Source organism: Drosophila arizonae, chromosome X (genome assembly GCF_054131065.1).
Source record: "Drosophila arizonae isolate 15081-1271.41 chromosome X, UAZ_ARI_1.0, whole genome shotgun sequence".
In the NCBI taxonomy this organism is placed as follows: Eukaryota; Metazoa; Arthropoda; class Insecta; order Diptera; family Drosophilidae; genus Drosophila; species Drosophila arizonae.
The window spans coordinates 18,991,477-19,007,619 of NC_142927.1; the positions used below are offsets into that span (position 1 = coordinate 18,991,477).

A 16,143-nucleotide genomic window follows, 5' to 3' on the forward strand; every position below is an offset into this window, starting at 1 on the left:
CTAATGGCGTAGACATAAATCGCTACACGAGGGATAACTTATTGGACTCACGTGCTTAGATACTTATCTATGCGCTGCTCAAGCACCTACTTACTATCTCTTTCTCTCTCTCTCTCTCTCTCTCTCTCTCTCTCTATCTCTCATTTCGCGCAAAATCGCAAGCACAAAAACCACAGGCGACACTAAGCCTAAGTCGCATTTAAGTCCTTGGAGCCCATGAGCTGTGGCAGCTTCTCCGACCCGCCCGAAAAACTATTCGGCCGGCTCATGCTCTAGGCAAATACATATCAGCGGACTCTACCATACTCCCCCCTCTCTTTCTCTCTCTCTCTCTCTCTCTCTCTCTCTCTCTCTCTCTGTACACTTTTACCAATGGCATCGAGCACCTGCGTCTGGGCTTGTTGCCAGTCAACCAAAAAGCCATTCAAAAATCCCCAAAACAACTTGCAACAAACGAGCTGCGTTGCGGCCCGCAGACAACATGCTAATTAAAAGCTACTTTTGCCAGCCGCATTAATACACACACAATACACACACACACACTCACTGAGAGAGAGAGAGAGAGGGATAGACTGTAAGCACTGTCTGCAATGGCAGCGGATTAATGAACATTTACGAGGCGGGCCGCAACACGGGCCACAGGACGCCAAGTGGCGGCTTCAGGCTTCAAACCAATCGACTGTTGTTGTCCTCGTTGATGTTGCTGAATGACAACAATTTGCATTTGTTTCATTTGAAATGTGTATATAGACATAGCATATATCAGACAGGTTGGCGGTGGCACGCGCGGCACAGCGTAGCGGCCCGAACTGTCGCTGTCTGTCTCACTGTCTCTCTGTCTCTCTCTCTATCTCTCTATGTCTGTCTGTCTGCCTGTAAACCCTTAAAACCACACCGGCAAGGCACAGCGGGCGAGCTACGTCTACTAACTGCCTGAATGTTGCCAATGGGGGCTCACACAGCCTTGGGGCGTCATTAAAAATGTCTTGATAGGTTCTGCGGCTTTGATTAAAATGCGTTGTCGTTGCGATTGCCGGAGCTGCTGCTGCAACTGACGGACAGACATAACAGACAGGACACTGACAATAGCCTTTCTTTAAAGTCTGTGGAAAATCGCTCGAACTTAAATAACAATTGACTTGAATCCCAATTGATTTGCCATTCAGGCTAACAAGCAAAGCAGATCATTAAGTAGATGTAGTCGCTGGGCTGGGTCCATTTGGCATATGCTAATCTATACGTTTGTCTGTGCTTGCTAAAGAGCTGAAATTTAAATTAAAGTTACAAATATCAATGAACTATCAATTTATCGATAAATATCTATGATAATTTATTCAGCATAACTTGAAAAGTTTTAAGGACATGGGCAACTAGGAGCTTCTTATTGGGAATATAATTAGATGAAGCTAAAGTAAATAAACTTTATGACTTTTATCGATAAATATCGACTGCAATGCTTTTTAAGCGTAACTTGAAGAGGGTAAGGGATATGCATGTCTGGTTCTTATACTTATTAGGAAAATATAAAATAGACCTTCCCTCTGTCTCATTAAATTTGAGAAATAAATTCAAAGAGTAGAGATGCAGAAAAATAAGTATTGTGCTTATGTGTGATATGCAAGAGGCTTAACATGCTGTGAAGATAAGTTCAGCATATTTGCTCGACTAGAGCAGTTCTGACTCGAGCACTCCTATTTCACTTAAAGAGTGAATGTATGCCATATAAATACAGGGCTGGGCACTCGAACCGTAACCTAGGCAGTCAACAAAGCCATCCAACTTGTAATGTGGTTCACCTCAGTGTTCTGCTGCTTCTCAGAGTTCAAGCGTTTTGTTCAAATGAATGCAGAAGTCAGAGCTATGCTGCGCTGCACCTTCAGCAAATGTTTAATCCACTGAAACTTTTGCTTACCTGCCAATGGATGTTAATTCAAATTTGGCATTCAGTACAGCTGGAATGACTTTTATTGTCCTGATGCACACATATATATATATAATATATAGGTATATATGTGTAAGTATATATATATAAATATGGGTCCATTGTCACCAGGCGCTCGCTGCAAATTCTTGTCGAGCCATAAATTCAGAAGTTAAGAAATAATATTATTTCTTTTATATCTACACTTTTTTCTTTGGCCTGCATTGTTCGTCCTGGCAGCCGCGGCGACAGATTGGACGGACTCGACATGACTCGACTCGACTCGATGGCCTCGGCGCATTCGTCTCTGTCTTAACATTTTGCAGTTGAACTTTTTGACAGTCATAAATTTGCGTCCAACATGAATTCGACAGCAAACTTAGAAGCCGAAGTCAGCTTAGATATAGTTGTTTTCTCTTTTTTCTCTTCTTCAGTGCGCATTTTTATTATATTTTTCTTCTTCTTCCTCGTTTTTCGTCTGTTTGTGTCGCGTATTCCTTTGGCACACATCGCACTGCTGCAGGAATAAGTCAACTTAAAGTTAACAATTTTCCCAAAAAAAATCAAAACTTGGACGAACGAAAGAGAATTCTTTCGCAAAGCCCTTTTTTTCATCTTGCTGTTAAATGTTGTTGAAAGAAAAATCAGAAGTTTTCCCAAACTAATTCTTACAGCTTTTGCTTTGCATTCAGTTATGCAGCTGTTAAAAGTACTGTAAAGTTAACATGAATGCTGAATGTTGTTTTTTCCCAAGAATTGTGTTAATGTTATTAGCTTAGCAGTATTTCCGCGAGTTTCTATAAACATATATATATATATATTGAGTATATATACATGTATATACATATGTATTCATGTAGGACTTCTATTTGGAGCTTTATGAAGACCTTTTGACAGTTGTGAAATGCGGGCTGACAAAGACCTCGGGCTGGGATAAATGTCTAGCGCTTGAATTGAAAGTCAATTCAATGGAAACTCGTTGCTTACCTTGCTTACCCCACTGCCGGCTGCAGCCGCTGTGGTGGCGCCACATTCAGCTGCCCCTTTGTGGCACATGGTACATATCATTTATTTAGTCGCTGCTGCTATGTACCTCTGTTTAAGTTGACTCGAGTCGTCTGAGAGTCGGCTTCATGCCATTCCATCCTGCCACTTCCTTAATACGTTTAAAAATAAGCATACAGCATGCAAGGCAGTGCGCCGCGAGGCGGTGCGGCGCGGCTCTACTTGAGCGTACAATGTGCCCGGGCGAGTACTATATCTTTGACTGCATTATTATAGTAGTAGAAGTTGTTGTTGTTGTTGTTGCTGCTGCTGCTGCTGTTATTGCAATGGCATTGACTGCTTGAGTAATTGGAACGCATCAGGATTGAGTAAGCGACAGAAAAGCAGAAACAGAGAGAAAGCTGCTTAAGAGGGACAAGTGAAATATGTTGAATCAACTAGTGTTCTATTCAGCAAGACTTTCCATTGAGCATTTAGATTATAGAGAAGCAGCACAAATACATATATATGTATATGTATATGCATATGTATATATAAAATAAAATACATTGAGTTGATTACATTCAAAGAGCTTGTTAAAGTACCCTACAAATGGCATTAAGTCAAGAGGGATGGATTTGGCAAGCGCATTTGAAAAGAAGTATTGAAGAAACCGAATGCTTTGGCTGAGTTATTTGGCCATCAGACAGAGACAGACATGAGAGACACAGAAGGAAACAAATAACTTTATGACAGCATATTGAAATGTTTGATTTAAAATGACAAATTGCTGAAAAGTCTGCTAAAGTTTGAGTAAAGTCAGAAAGAGTAATTTATTAGTATTTAGCTAATCTTAGCTTACTTTAAGAATATTGGCTCAGTTATTTAACCATTGGAGGGATATATGTAGCTGTATGAAAGCACATAAAATATAGCTTAGAGATAAAGCTGCTGATAAAGCTGCTGATAAAGCTTCTAGCTAAAGCTTAAGTCAAAGAGCTTAACTTAGGGGCTTAAGGGCTTAAGCTTAAGGAGTATTAAGTCTGCTTCCTGTACGATCTCAGCTGTCTTCTAATTAACTCTGTTTTAACTTTTAGTCAATTTTCGTCTTATCAATTCTAAGATCTAAGCTTTGCTTTAGCTGATTAGTTAAAGCACCTAAGCTGATTACCCACACCCATTGCCAAAAAGCTTTTCACATTTGGCAGCATTTAAGTGTACTTAAAAACTGCATTTAACGTGACTCCCAGATCGTCGCTTGGCCAGTTGGAATTGAAGTGAAACATTTTTGTATTGGGCAGCGTTCGCTCGACGAATCAATATTTATTCATGCCCCAATGGCATAAAACTTTAGATACAAACGGTAAACAATGAATGCCACAGTGTGAAGCACACAAGTGCACGTGGGGCGTTCAATGTTGTTGTTGTTGTTGTTTTTGTTGTTGCGGCTGTTGTGGCTGCCACTGTGACTATAACTGCGACGATGTTGCTCTCTCTCCCACTCTCTCTCTTTCTCTCTATTTGTCTGTCTCTCTGTCTGTCTATATCTATCTCCTTTAGTATCTCTGCCACTCGTTCTCCTGGGACAACAATAGCACCGCAAACGTTTAAATAATCAATGAGTGTTTTCTGTCTCCATTGGTGTGTGCTTGTGTGTATGTGTGTGTGTGTGTATGTGTGTGTGTGCTTGTGTCTATCTGTCTGTCTGCTAGCCTGTGTGTGCGTGTGCGTGAAAAAACGAAACTATCAACCGGACAGGTGAATCCAACGGTCGCACATTCGGTTCAGTTGATTGGTCTCCCGCATAAGCGCTTCTCATTACTCATTTGTTATTATTTGCTTAGTGGCCGTTGGCATATAAAGTGTTTCACCCACCCACACGCACACGCACACCCTGGCACAAACAACACGCACACACACAGAGAGAGTCTCGACACTCTTTGGTTTTATGGCAAATTATCAAATTGACATTAAAAACGCTCATCTGCTCGTCATTTCAACTTGAATGTGCAATGGAGAGAAACCAGAGACAAGCCAGAACAGAACAGAACAGAACCCGACTCGTCTCGACTCGACTCGACTCGATTGAAACCGTCGAGAATTGACGTTGATGCCACTTAAGCGCATTTCCTCAACTACACACCCACACACACACACACACACACACACACACACACACACACACACTCATGCACCCACACACTCACACACTCACACTCATAGCTTAGAGTGCTACTGTGTGTCTGCTTATGGTTGCAGCTTACTTACGAGCCATACGAGTGTCAGCACGACCATAAGTATGAGTATGAGTATCGGCATGAGTATCGGAATGGGCATGAATACAAGTATCTAGTCGAGCACGAGTATCACTGTGAATCAGAGCCGTATACAGGTGCAAACCTAGCTAAGGTAGAACGGAAATTCATGCTGCAATTTGTAGTACATTAGAGCAGTGAATAGCTGAATCAATATTGTAAGCCGATTCGAATCCAAATTGAAAGTAAGCCATTCACTCATATTTCAGGCAGGTCAGTTAGTTCAGTTTCCTGTTAATAGCAAGTACCCATACAATGCCGTTCAACGCAATAGGTTTGACATTTTTGAGAGCATGAAAAATATATAAATTAATATTAAATGTTAAATAAATAATTAAAATAATTTTAAATAAATATATTAATTTTTGAAGAACTTGTCTAAAATGAGATATTTTATAGATTATCTGATTAGTTATATACAGACTATTTTTGCAATATTTATTTATAAATATATATCCCAATACCATATAAAATTGTTCAGTTACATGTTTTCATTATATATTAATTAATCAATATTTGACTATATTCAAAAATTTGCATTTAAATTTCAAAGTTGCAGAAAACTCGAACCTTATCTTAAAAATTATCTGATCAGTTATATGGAAACTATTTTTGCAACATTTAATATTAAGTATATCCTATAGAGATATATTCCAATATTATATAAAATTGTTGAGTTGCATGTTTTTATAATATATTAACTAATGAATATTATGTACCCAAATCAAGTTCGTTTTCATTTCAAACTTGCAGAAATCTCGAACCTATTCAACTGAACGGCACTGTTCCACACACACTTGGCCGGGCCAAAATCGTATTATTTTCGTACTTGCTCAAAGTATTTTTAAAGACCAGCAATTGCAGCATTGGCTCGTTTGGGCGTCTGCACTGCATTTCTGCCATCGGCTTGGCAAACGTAGCTTTATTTATATGCTTTTTTATGCCTTTTCCTGTGAAGTGAGGAAAGAGCCTTGCGGCACATAGAGTGCAGCAAGTGCCACATTGTTGCAATATGCAATCGAATGGCGGATTGAGAGCTCCAAACTTCTTATGCTGCCATGCTGTTGCCGTTACGACCCGTAAGCAGCCAGCCAATTGCCACCTTTGGCTGGGCCAACAAACAAACAAACAGTTTGCCTACTTTGCAGCGCAACAAAATGTCAAACTGTAAATGAAGAGAGCAAGTGCCAAGGGCAAGAGGCACGTAGCGGCTACAATTGGGTGGGTGGGAGTGGCAGAGGCTGGCTGGCTGGCTGGCTGGCTGGTTGGCTGTCAAGCCAGTGTTGACACTTGGCAGAACAACGGGCTCGACTGTGACTCGATTATAATGATAAAATCTAATTAAAAAAGTTCAACTTAAGATGCCAAATTCATTTGCGAATCGCAGCTATCGTTAGCATCTCAGCCGCATTGGATTTCAACTCACTCACAGCTACGGCTATGGCTACGGCTAAGGCTACGGCTACGGCTACGGCTACGGCTACGGCTACGGCTTTAGCTTCAGCTACATCTTCAACTTTAACTTGAGCTGCTTAGAGTACTTCCACCACCAACAAGCAAACCCGTTCGACAGCCGTTTGCCATTTCACTTTCTTTTGCTTGGCGTTGAGTCGCATTTTTTGCGCATTCTTTTTGCCTCTGTCCATCTGTCCATCTGTCCGCCTCTCCGTCTGACTGTCTGATTGTCTAGTTGTCTGCCTGTCTGTCAGCACAAACATCCTAATTACCAAGTTTTTGCCCAAGTCTCAACTCAACACTCGCATCGGCCGCTGGCCCAGACGCTTATCCAATGGGGAACGCGCACTCATCGAGGGCATGGCTCGTTGGGTCAGTCGAGCGGCATTCTCCCTACTTTACATGTTTTGATGTCGTCTCCGGCATCTCCGACTAATTACGTTTGCGCCCATGGACAAGCGTCACCTAATGACCCAAAGCTGCCAACAATGAGAGGCCAAGGCAGAAAGAAAGAAAACTTTTGCCTTTGTACTTTACGCACTTTTTTGATTGCGAACCTCTCGCCTCGACTTCTCTCCCTCCCTCTCCAACACTCTCCCTCTCTCTCTCGCTCCTGCAACTGGAGCCAAGTGCAAATGAGTTGTGCGTGTGCCATGCCCTCGAGCACATTTCTAATGACCTTCATTATATTGAGTGGTTCGCCTTGGCTCCCAATCCCCGCTCCCCGCTCCTATACCACCCAGACACTTGACTGGCTGGACAAACAAAGGGCAGCGCAATGCAGGAATAGGTGGCAGTATGATCCTTCCACGGCATGAGAAAGTAGATGGGTCAGATGGGAGAGATGGGTTGGGGGGGGGGGGGGGGGGGGGGGGGGTGGTATCTCGGCATGCACGAATGCCTCGACAAAGAAATTGTAGCAAGGCCTCTGAATGTAACTAAGTAGTTGCTCTCATTGTTGCTGTTGTTGTTGTTGTTGTTGCTGCTGTTGTTGTTGTTGTTGTGTTTGCAGTTTCCGAGCTTCTAATAGCTTTGAAATGAGTTTCGCTTCACGTAGCTAGTTTATTTGACTTGGTCGGTCGGTCGGTCGGTCGGTCGGTCGGTCAGTTGTTGTCGCGCTGCCCGCGTCTCATAATCCAAAAGCTCATTAAAAAGTGTAGATAGACTGACTGTTAGGCGGACGCACAAAATTAGCGGACAGCTAGTTGCGTTGCAGCTATATCTCAGTATATCTATCTAAGTATATTGGGAACACAAGTTAATTACCTCAAGTACATTTGTCTACAGTTTTCATTTAATGATGGAGTCAAGCTCAAAGCAATTAAGCTGTCCGAACTGCACGAAAGATTCTAAATAAAAAAGGTATAGATAAAGAGGTAGATTAACAATAGAGACAATGAGAGAGAGAAACACAGAGAGAGAGAGAGAGAGAGAGAGAGAGAGAGAGAGAGAGAGTGAGTGAGATGCATATTTATATATATGCATATTTATATTTACTTATATATTTATATTTATATGCATATTTATATATTTTACGTGATAAAAAGAATTTAAGCAACAAAAAATTGACCTGGTTTTTGGCTTTGGCGAAGCGCAGAGCAAATATGATTGATACTTCACACTAAATTATTATGCATAGCCATAAAGTCAGTTTAATTCAATTAAATGCGCCGACAAATTATTATTTGTTCTTACAATACAAAAAAAAAAAAAAAAAAAAAAAAAAAAAAAGATAAATAAAAAAATTATGAATAAATAAATAAGTAAAAAAAAAAAACTAATAATAATAATAATAAAAAAAAAACGAAAATAAATATATATATTTATAATTAATGCAATAATTATTATTGCATTTGTTAAAGTTGAGCTGGTGTCAAAATTATTTTTTTTTTTTCAAGTTTTTTCGAGCTGGGAAATTTCTCATTTTGGAGTAAAATTCTTTCGATTGTTTAGCACTCACCGCTTGAAGTTTGATTTGCGAATTTCGATTGCCTGTGATCAGGTCAGCAAATAAAACGAGCAGATGAAAAGGTGAAATGCAAATGTTATTTACAGCACACATTGCTCATACGCCATGTGCTCCCTCTATCTCTCTCTCTCTCTCTCTCTCTCTCTCTCTCTCTCTCTCTCTCTCTGCTTCTCGCCTGTCGTGGCTCACTCTCTTAAGAGTCTTATTCCTATGAGTGCATGCTCTTTGTTTTATTGAACGTCCTGATGTGCCGGCAGTGGGTGCTGCTGATGCCGTTGATGCTGCACACTTTGGTCCAGCTCCATTTCGAGAGTGGCGACCACTTTTCGTGGTCGTTTGAAGTTTTTATCCTTATTTATCTTCATAAAATATTCATGCACTTTGCTTTCGGCTACTTTATATGGGTGTGTGTGCTCTATCTGTGTGTGTGTGCTTGTGTGCTTGTGAGTGTCTCTGCTGCCTGTAAAACCACTTGAAGTGGAGTGCTGAGCACTTTCAGCAGGTGACCCGGTCAGCTGGGATTGAAGCTCGTCTGCCACTTTGGCTGCTTTTCAATTAAAAATTGTTTTTCACTACATTTGAGTTGATTGATTTTTAATTGATTGCAATTGAGTAAAAGCAGTCCGAGACAAAGAGTGTGTGAGCTTGAGCTTTTAAGTGCAGACAGTCAAGAGGCACACACACAGACAGACACACACACACAGACACACACCCATACACCCGCAGAGAACTGAAAAACCTTTTAAGAACCCGAGCCCCCCTCCGCCCCCCCTCCTCCCTCCTACGCCTTGAATAAGTTTTTGCCGCAATGCTTATACATTATTGACGAGGCTTCTCTGGCTAGCGATACAACGTGGCAACGCCCGCAATATCCCCATCAGCCCCACACGCCCCGCTCTCGACTTGAAGCAATCCCCAGTCGCATTCGGCTCTCCGATAGCACTGCTTAACTGAATGCAAATTGCATGGGTCACGTCTGCGGCTTTAGTGTCTCATAAATTCTTAACAAGGATTTGGGCCATTTAAGTAACAAAAACCTCAAAAAACCGACAACAACAACGACAGCAACAAAAAGCTGTAAAGCATTTGAATACAATGGGACGTCCCTTTTTTCGTTGTTGTTGAATAAAAATTAAAACTAAAGCGGGATGTTGTTAAGTGAATTTTAATTTGGCTAAACAAAAAGGGGCATGTGTGCTGGCTGCATGGGGCCGGGGTGTGAATGGAGTTTTAAAAGTCATTTGGAGACCATGGCAGAGGGGGATGGGGTGGCTCTCTAAGCACCGGATGTGCGCAAGGGTTGTCGCTGCGACAGACTCGTTCAAACTTTGCAAGAAAAAAACAAAAACAACAACAAACCGAACAAAAACAACCAAAAAGAAAAAAAAAAAAAAAAAAAAAAACAAAAAAAACGTAGCGTTAAAAAACTTGAGCAACGCGAGCGCCAGCGACAGCGACAAAAAGGTAGCAGAGTTCCCCTCAGTTGCTGTTGGTCGGGCAACCCTTTTCGGATGAAATATTAGCAACAAGCTGGCAAAATTGAAGTTAAACAAACAAAGTAATAACAGCCATCGGCTGCCGCACAAGGAGCAGCAGCCAAGCAGTTAGCACAGCGGGGCTTCCCCTGGGCCAACTGGCTGGCATAGCTCGCATATCATTTGCGCCGGGGCCCGCAATGCCAGAGGCCACTTACACCTCGATGTGACTGCTGCTCCAGCGGGCATTCACAATTTGTCACGGACCGTGTGACGCAGAGGAACAGATGTCCATTCGCTCGATCAATATCGAGTCACTGAATCGTATGTGAAATATTTAGCTAACATACGAAAAATTTTATGAGCAAAGGGCATTCATTTAATTTGTGTTTAAAAATTGTTTAACGTGACCCTTCATAATATTAAATATTTGAATTTCGTATTTCGAGTCCCGGTAATTGCCAATGGATTCGGTTCGAGTTACACAGAAATGCAATTTATCGAGAATTATCGTGAAGTACATTTTTTCAGGATAGAATTGCTTTCGAGTTAGCGCGATTTGCGATTTAGCGGGGTACGAATTATCGATACTTGACTGTAAATGCATTGCAGAAAAACCCAAGGCTGCGTCGCTTTACATTCTTTACTTTCATGACAGGATAATTGAACTAAACTGAACTGAACTTTACGCCAATGTTAATTGGAGCTTTATATATGGAGATTATACATAGTTTATCAAAAATTGAGCATTTAATGGATTTAAATACGTGATGTCAGGCGATTCAATCAAATGTCAGTCCAAGTGGACAGGTTGTTATTTGTAGAGTGAATGAATGTGTAAAGCAGGTTGTAGATATGTTAGAAATACATTAAATATATGGTATAAGTATATATTTATGTATGTAGTAAAATTCAGTGGAGAGACACATATCAGATGTAAGGCTTAAATGAAAAAGGGAAATTTTCAAATGAACTGTATGAATACTAAAACATTAGTAACAAATGTAATAATAGTTCGAAGAATAACTTGAGCTATTATTTTGCTTACTTTGTATTGTACTTTTTTACTGACTTTAGTTGCACATTAAATTATAGTAAGAAACTAATGAACGCAGAGTTCTGATCGTGTTTTAAACTTGAGAGGCGTACAGATAACACATAAGTGGAAGGTCTAAATGCGACAGAGATAGAGAGAGAGAGAGATAGATAGATAAAAAGAGATAGATAGAGAGAGAGAGAGAGAGAGAGAGGAGAGAGAGAGTGAGTGAGTTTGACTGCCTGATTGACAGAATAACTGATCGTCTAGCTAAATAAAGTCTGATTGCCTGCCTAATTGTTTACCTTACTAACTGCCAAACAATACACAAGTTAAGCTACTTTTTCTACTCATTGATCAATAGCTTTAAATTGTCTACTCACAAATTTTCCTGCCATTTAGACAGGAAAACTTCCCATAAATCGCATTTACAATTTTAAAAGACTTTGCTGCCAAGTTAACCCGATCGTTGGCCAGTTGCATTTGCTTTCCATTTGCCCTATGCACAGACTGAAGTCGAATTTGTTCTTGTATTATCCTAATCTGGCAACGCTTTGCATAACCGTTCTCTCTGTTGTCTCTGGGTGGGCTCACGTGGCGTATGAATGATACGCAGAATGAGTGCGACACTTGGCAACAACTTTAACAAAACTGAGCAAACTGACAACAGCAACGACAGCAACAACAACAACAACAACAACAACAAGAGCAACAGCAAAACATGCAAAAGGCAAAGGGAATATAGCAAAATCAAAAACAAAAGCACAGCAAAAAACAACTGTGTATCAGCGGGGAGGTGGGAGTTATGTGTCCCTGGCTGTTACCTGAAATTTATGGCAAAGCTGTCAATACAGGAGTGTGCGTGTGCGTGTGCAGTATTTTTCTGATTTTTTTCTACTTTTTTTTTTTTGGCGCTTTTTGCTTGTCTGAATTATGACAGAGCAGTAGCAGCGACTCAGTAGGAGTCGAAGCCCAATGCTGCAAGCAACGGACCGATAAGTTAGCAAGGAGTACACATGTCCCTGTCTGTTGTTGCTCAGCTCCGTTGTTGTTGTTGTTGCTGTTGTTGTTGTTTTTGTCGTTAGAAAATTGTTTTTGAAATGGCTAACAAGCTATTAGCAAACAAACAAAGGGCTATTCATGCTGATGACGATGTGCTTTAGAGGCTCCGAGCGCTGTCTTCTGGCACTGGCAGCTGTTGCATGCCACGCCCCCCACCCCCCTATACAAAAGCGACAATATACATACATATATACATACATCCATATATCTTTAGCATCAATCAACAACTATGAGGACAACAATTCATTATCGGCCAGCCGGGATGCTCTAGTTGCTCTAGTTGTTCGGTTGTTCGGTTGCTCGGTTGCTCGGTCGATGTGCCACACCTAGGCTATGATTTATGATGCAAGCAATGGCAGAGAAATCACAAAAATGTGGAACGCCATTTAACTTGTTGTCTGTCTAGCTGGCTGGCTGGCTGTTGAAAAATACAGAAAAATACTACTACAATAATAGATGAGAGAGCAAATAGAACAGGCAGCAACTGTCAAATCACATCAGGCCATATGTTGCAGAAAATTTAATTCATTTGGCCGGCGACGAGAAGTTGTCATAAATCAAGTAAAAAGTCGCTGCAAGTGCGTTTGTCTTGCCTCTCGCTCTGACTCGCTCCCTTCTCTCTCCCTCTCGCTCGTTCCTGCTGACTCGTTGCAGCACGAATGTAGGCAATAGATTTTAGTTTTTTCGCTTTTTCTTTACGTTTGCTCTTCTGCTGCATTACGCATACGCCGAGTTGGCAGCTCGAAAAATTGAACTCAACTGTGCGACTATTGAAATTTGAAAAGAGCAAAAAAAAAACTAACTGAAAAGGTCTAAGGCACACACATACACAGGCACACACACATGTGCGCACATAGTGGCAAACAGGAAAATCAATTAATATGTGCAGCTTCAAACAGGAACGCATACGAGTTGCCCTTCAACCGCCATCCGCCCAAACGAACCCCCTCCCCCGCTCACCGCCTTACCGTCGCCCCAACCCTCGAACAGCACACAAAAATTTAATAAAAAGCCAAGCAAGCATCAAGCAACAAAAGCTAAGCAAAAACAATACAAAAGGATATTCACTCCACCCGCATACATTTACATGCACACACGCGCGCATGTGTGTGTGTGTTTGGATTGGGGTCTTGTTGCTGCTATTATGGTACGCCACTCCCCGCCTCTGCCCACCTCTCTCTCTCGCTCTCTTTCTCTCTCTCTCTCTGCCCACTTGCCACTTATACTTTATTAGCTGCCTGCGTTTGGCTGCTTATTAAAAATCGCAAATGGTAAATGCGGCAACTGCCTCTGACCAGAGCCACCGAGCGCTGCTGATTATGAGCTTAGGCAGCGGCTATACAAGCCAGCAAATTCCAGAGGCACTCGCCCACGCCCCACACAGTCCACCCCACCCCACCCACGTTAGCTAATGTGTGCGCACAGCATCCGCCCCATGCCACAGTTGGCTGCCTGCTTATATGGCTTACCTTTTTGGGTGGCCGACAAAACAAATGACAACCCAAATTATTTTGACACCATTACCAAAAATGTTCAACACACTTACACACACACACACACACACACACATACGCACACTCGCATGGAACAGCAGCACACTCAAGTGGCAGCAGCAGACTCTGGGCGGAGGCGTGGCCGTGGGCGACTGCGAAGGAGTGGCAGACATGGCAACATATTGTGCCATGTTCTATGCAACAAAAAAAAAAAAAAAAAAACACACACACACACACACACACACTCGCACATGGAGAGACTCCTCGCACACGCTCTTGGAAATTGCTGGGGACGTTGGCGCTGCTGCTGCTGCTGCTGCTGCTGCTGCTGCTCTTGTGTATCACTGTCTGCCGCCCTCGTCGACCTCCCACGCTGCACTCGTGCTGTCTGCCCGTCAGATTGTCCTTTTGTGGCTCCTGACTACGCGCGCCCACCCCCCCTAATGCCAGCCCATCGCCCATCGTCCGATGCCCAGCCAGCTCCGCCGTGCTGCCGTCTGCCATGCAGCCGTCCACGTGGCCGTGTCTGGTCGTGTTGTACGTGCGTGGCGTGCGTTCTGCTGCAAATTGCCAGTTAAAATTTCTGACATGTCAGCAAACGGTGACTGCAGCGCCAACTCACCATGGGAGCGACTGACTAGCTGCAAGGATGCACAGCATTAATACTGTAACAGACAAAGCGGCAAGACGCTGTCGAGCCACGCTCAATCTTTGGCGCATAATCTATAAGTTATCGTTTGCCTCTTTGTCTTCGTTCCTTCTTCTACTGCTTCCGCGATACATGTGTCTATCAAAGTGTCAGTGTTATTGGTTGCTATGCTGCGCACAATACAGTTATCGAGTGGACCAAAAAATGCCCAATTGTCATGTCCGGTTCAATCTGTGAGCTGTCCAGCTGGCTTTATTAATTGCAGCTGTAAGCTGTCATGTTATCGATCAGCGATATTGTTTGTCATGCTTTGCGAGGATATCGATAAGTCCGATGAGAAACTCTTTACAGCCTGGAAAACTGAATTCATTGCAAGTGTAAGCTATGCATATATCGATAAATTATGGATATAGCTGCCAATGACAGTATGCTTACAATCAGTATTACATGTTATGAATTGAAAGTCTTATAATGCCGCCAATCTGTTGTAATAGTGTTTGTCAGAATCAGTAATATCGATATATGGTTGGTATAGCTATTACCTATCATTATTCATCACAATAAAACAATCGGTTTTGGCAAACGTACAATCTCAGCTGTTATCGATATTTTCGATGAGAAGTTTTTCACTGTTTAGCATTATTTTAAAGCTACAATGCTCTTGATAGGCTATCAAAGTATCTTAAAGCTGTTACATTCATTATCGATATATTTATCGACAAGTCAATCAACATCGATTTATAAACCAAACCTAAGTGAAGCAACAATTTTAACTTATTCAAGTATGTCAAATCTGTATTTACTGTTATTTCTATGCACAAACATTTTTTTAAGCCCTAGTCAAATATCGATTATTTCAATTTATTATATCGATAGGCAGCCTTTTAAGCACTTTCTTCAGCACGCACCAAGCACAGGTGCCATATGGCTTTCTATTGAGTGTCAAACGTTCGCCCATTGTGCCTACATGGCGATTTAGTCTATATATATATATATAGAAATTTGTGTGCGTGTGTGTGTGAGTGTGAGTGTGTTTGGATGAATGCTTGGCTGGTTAAGTGGTGGCTGGTGCTGGGCTGCTGCTGCTACATAGGCGACGGTGCGGTGCCTGGGCAGAAGATCAACAATGGCACGCTTTGTCATACGAAAAATGGGCGACATGCAGCTGAGAGAGCAGGAGAGAGAGAGAGAGAGAGAGAGGGAGAGTGTGTGTGTGTGAGTGAGAGGGACACAGCATATTCAATAGATGTCCTGAGCCTGGCTGGTTGCCTTGCTTGCCTGTCTGCCTGGCTGACTGGTTGGCTGGCTGCCTGGCTGCCTGGCTGCCTGGCTGTCCTAGCCTAGCCCTGGTTGGTTGTGTGTTAACAGCTGCGGTGCAGGGCATTGACAAGAGTCGTAATTGAAAGGCAGCTGCCGGCTGGAGAGACTGAGGCAGCAGCATTTTGTATAATATGCACATGGAAGGAAACATAGTCGGATAAAGGTGTCGCCTGCACGACGTCATCTCTCATGATGTGCCCTCGCCCGTTATCTTTGGGACAATGTTGGTTCAATATAACGTATAATTTGAACAACTTCCTCGCCCCCGGTCTGGCCACGGCTGCAGCTCCAGTTCGAATTCAATTGTAATTTATACAGCTGTAATTTATACATAACAATAAAGTATTTAGTTATGATAAATATGATTTATGAGCCGTAGGTGCTAAGCTGCAGCTCATTAACTGTTATGCTGTCGATAGACTCAGTGTTTACAAATGCCGATTGCCGACTGCCGATGCCAAGTG

At 42.2% G+C, this 16,143-nt stretch overlaps 1 protein-coding gene across 1 annotated transcript in view; it reads left to right on the top strand.

The window, feature by feature from the left end:
• Nucleotides 1-16,143, top strand: part of LOC108619370 (uncharacterized) — a 110,095-nt gene that overhangs the window by 26,408 nt on the left and 67,544 nt on the right. The gene's annotated exons all lie outside the window — the stretch shown is intronic.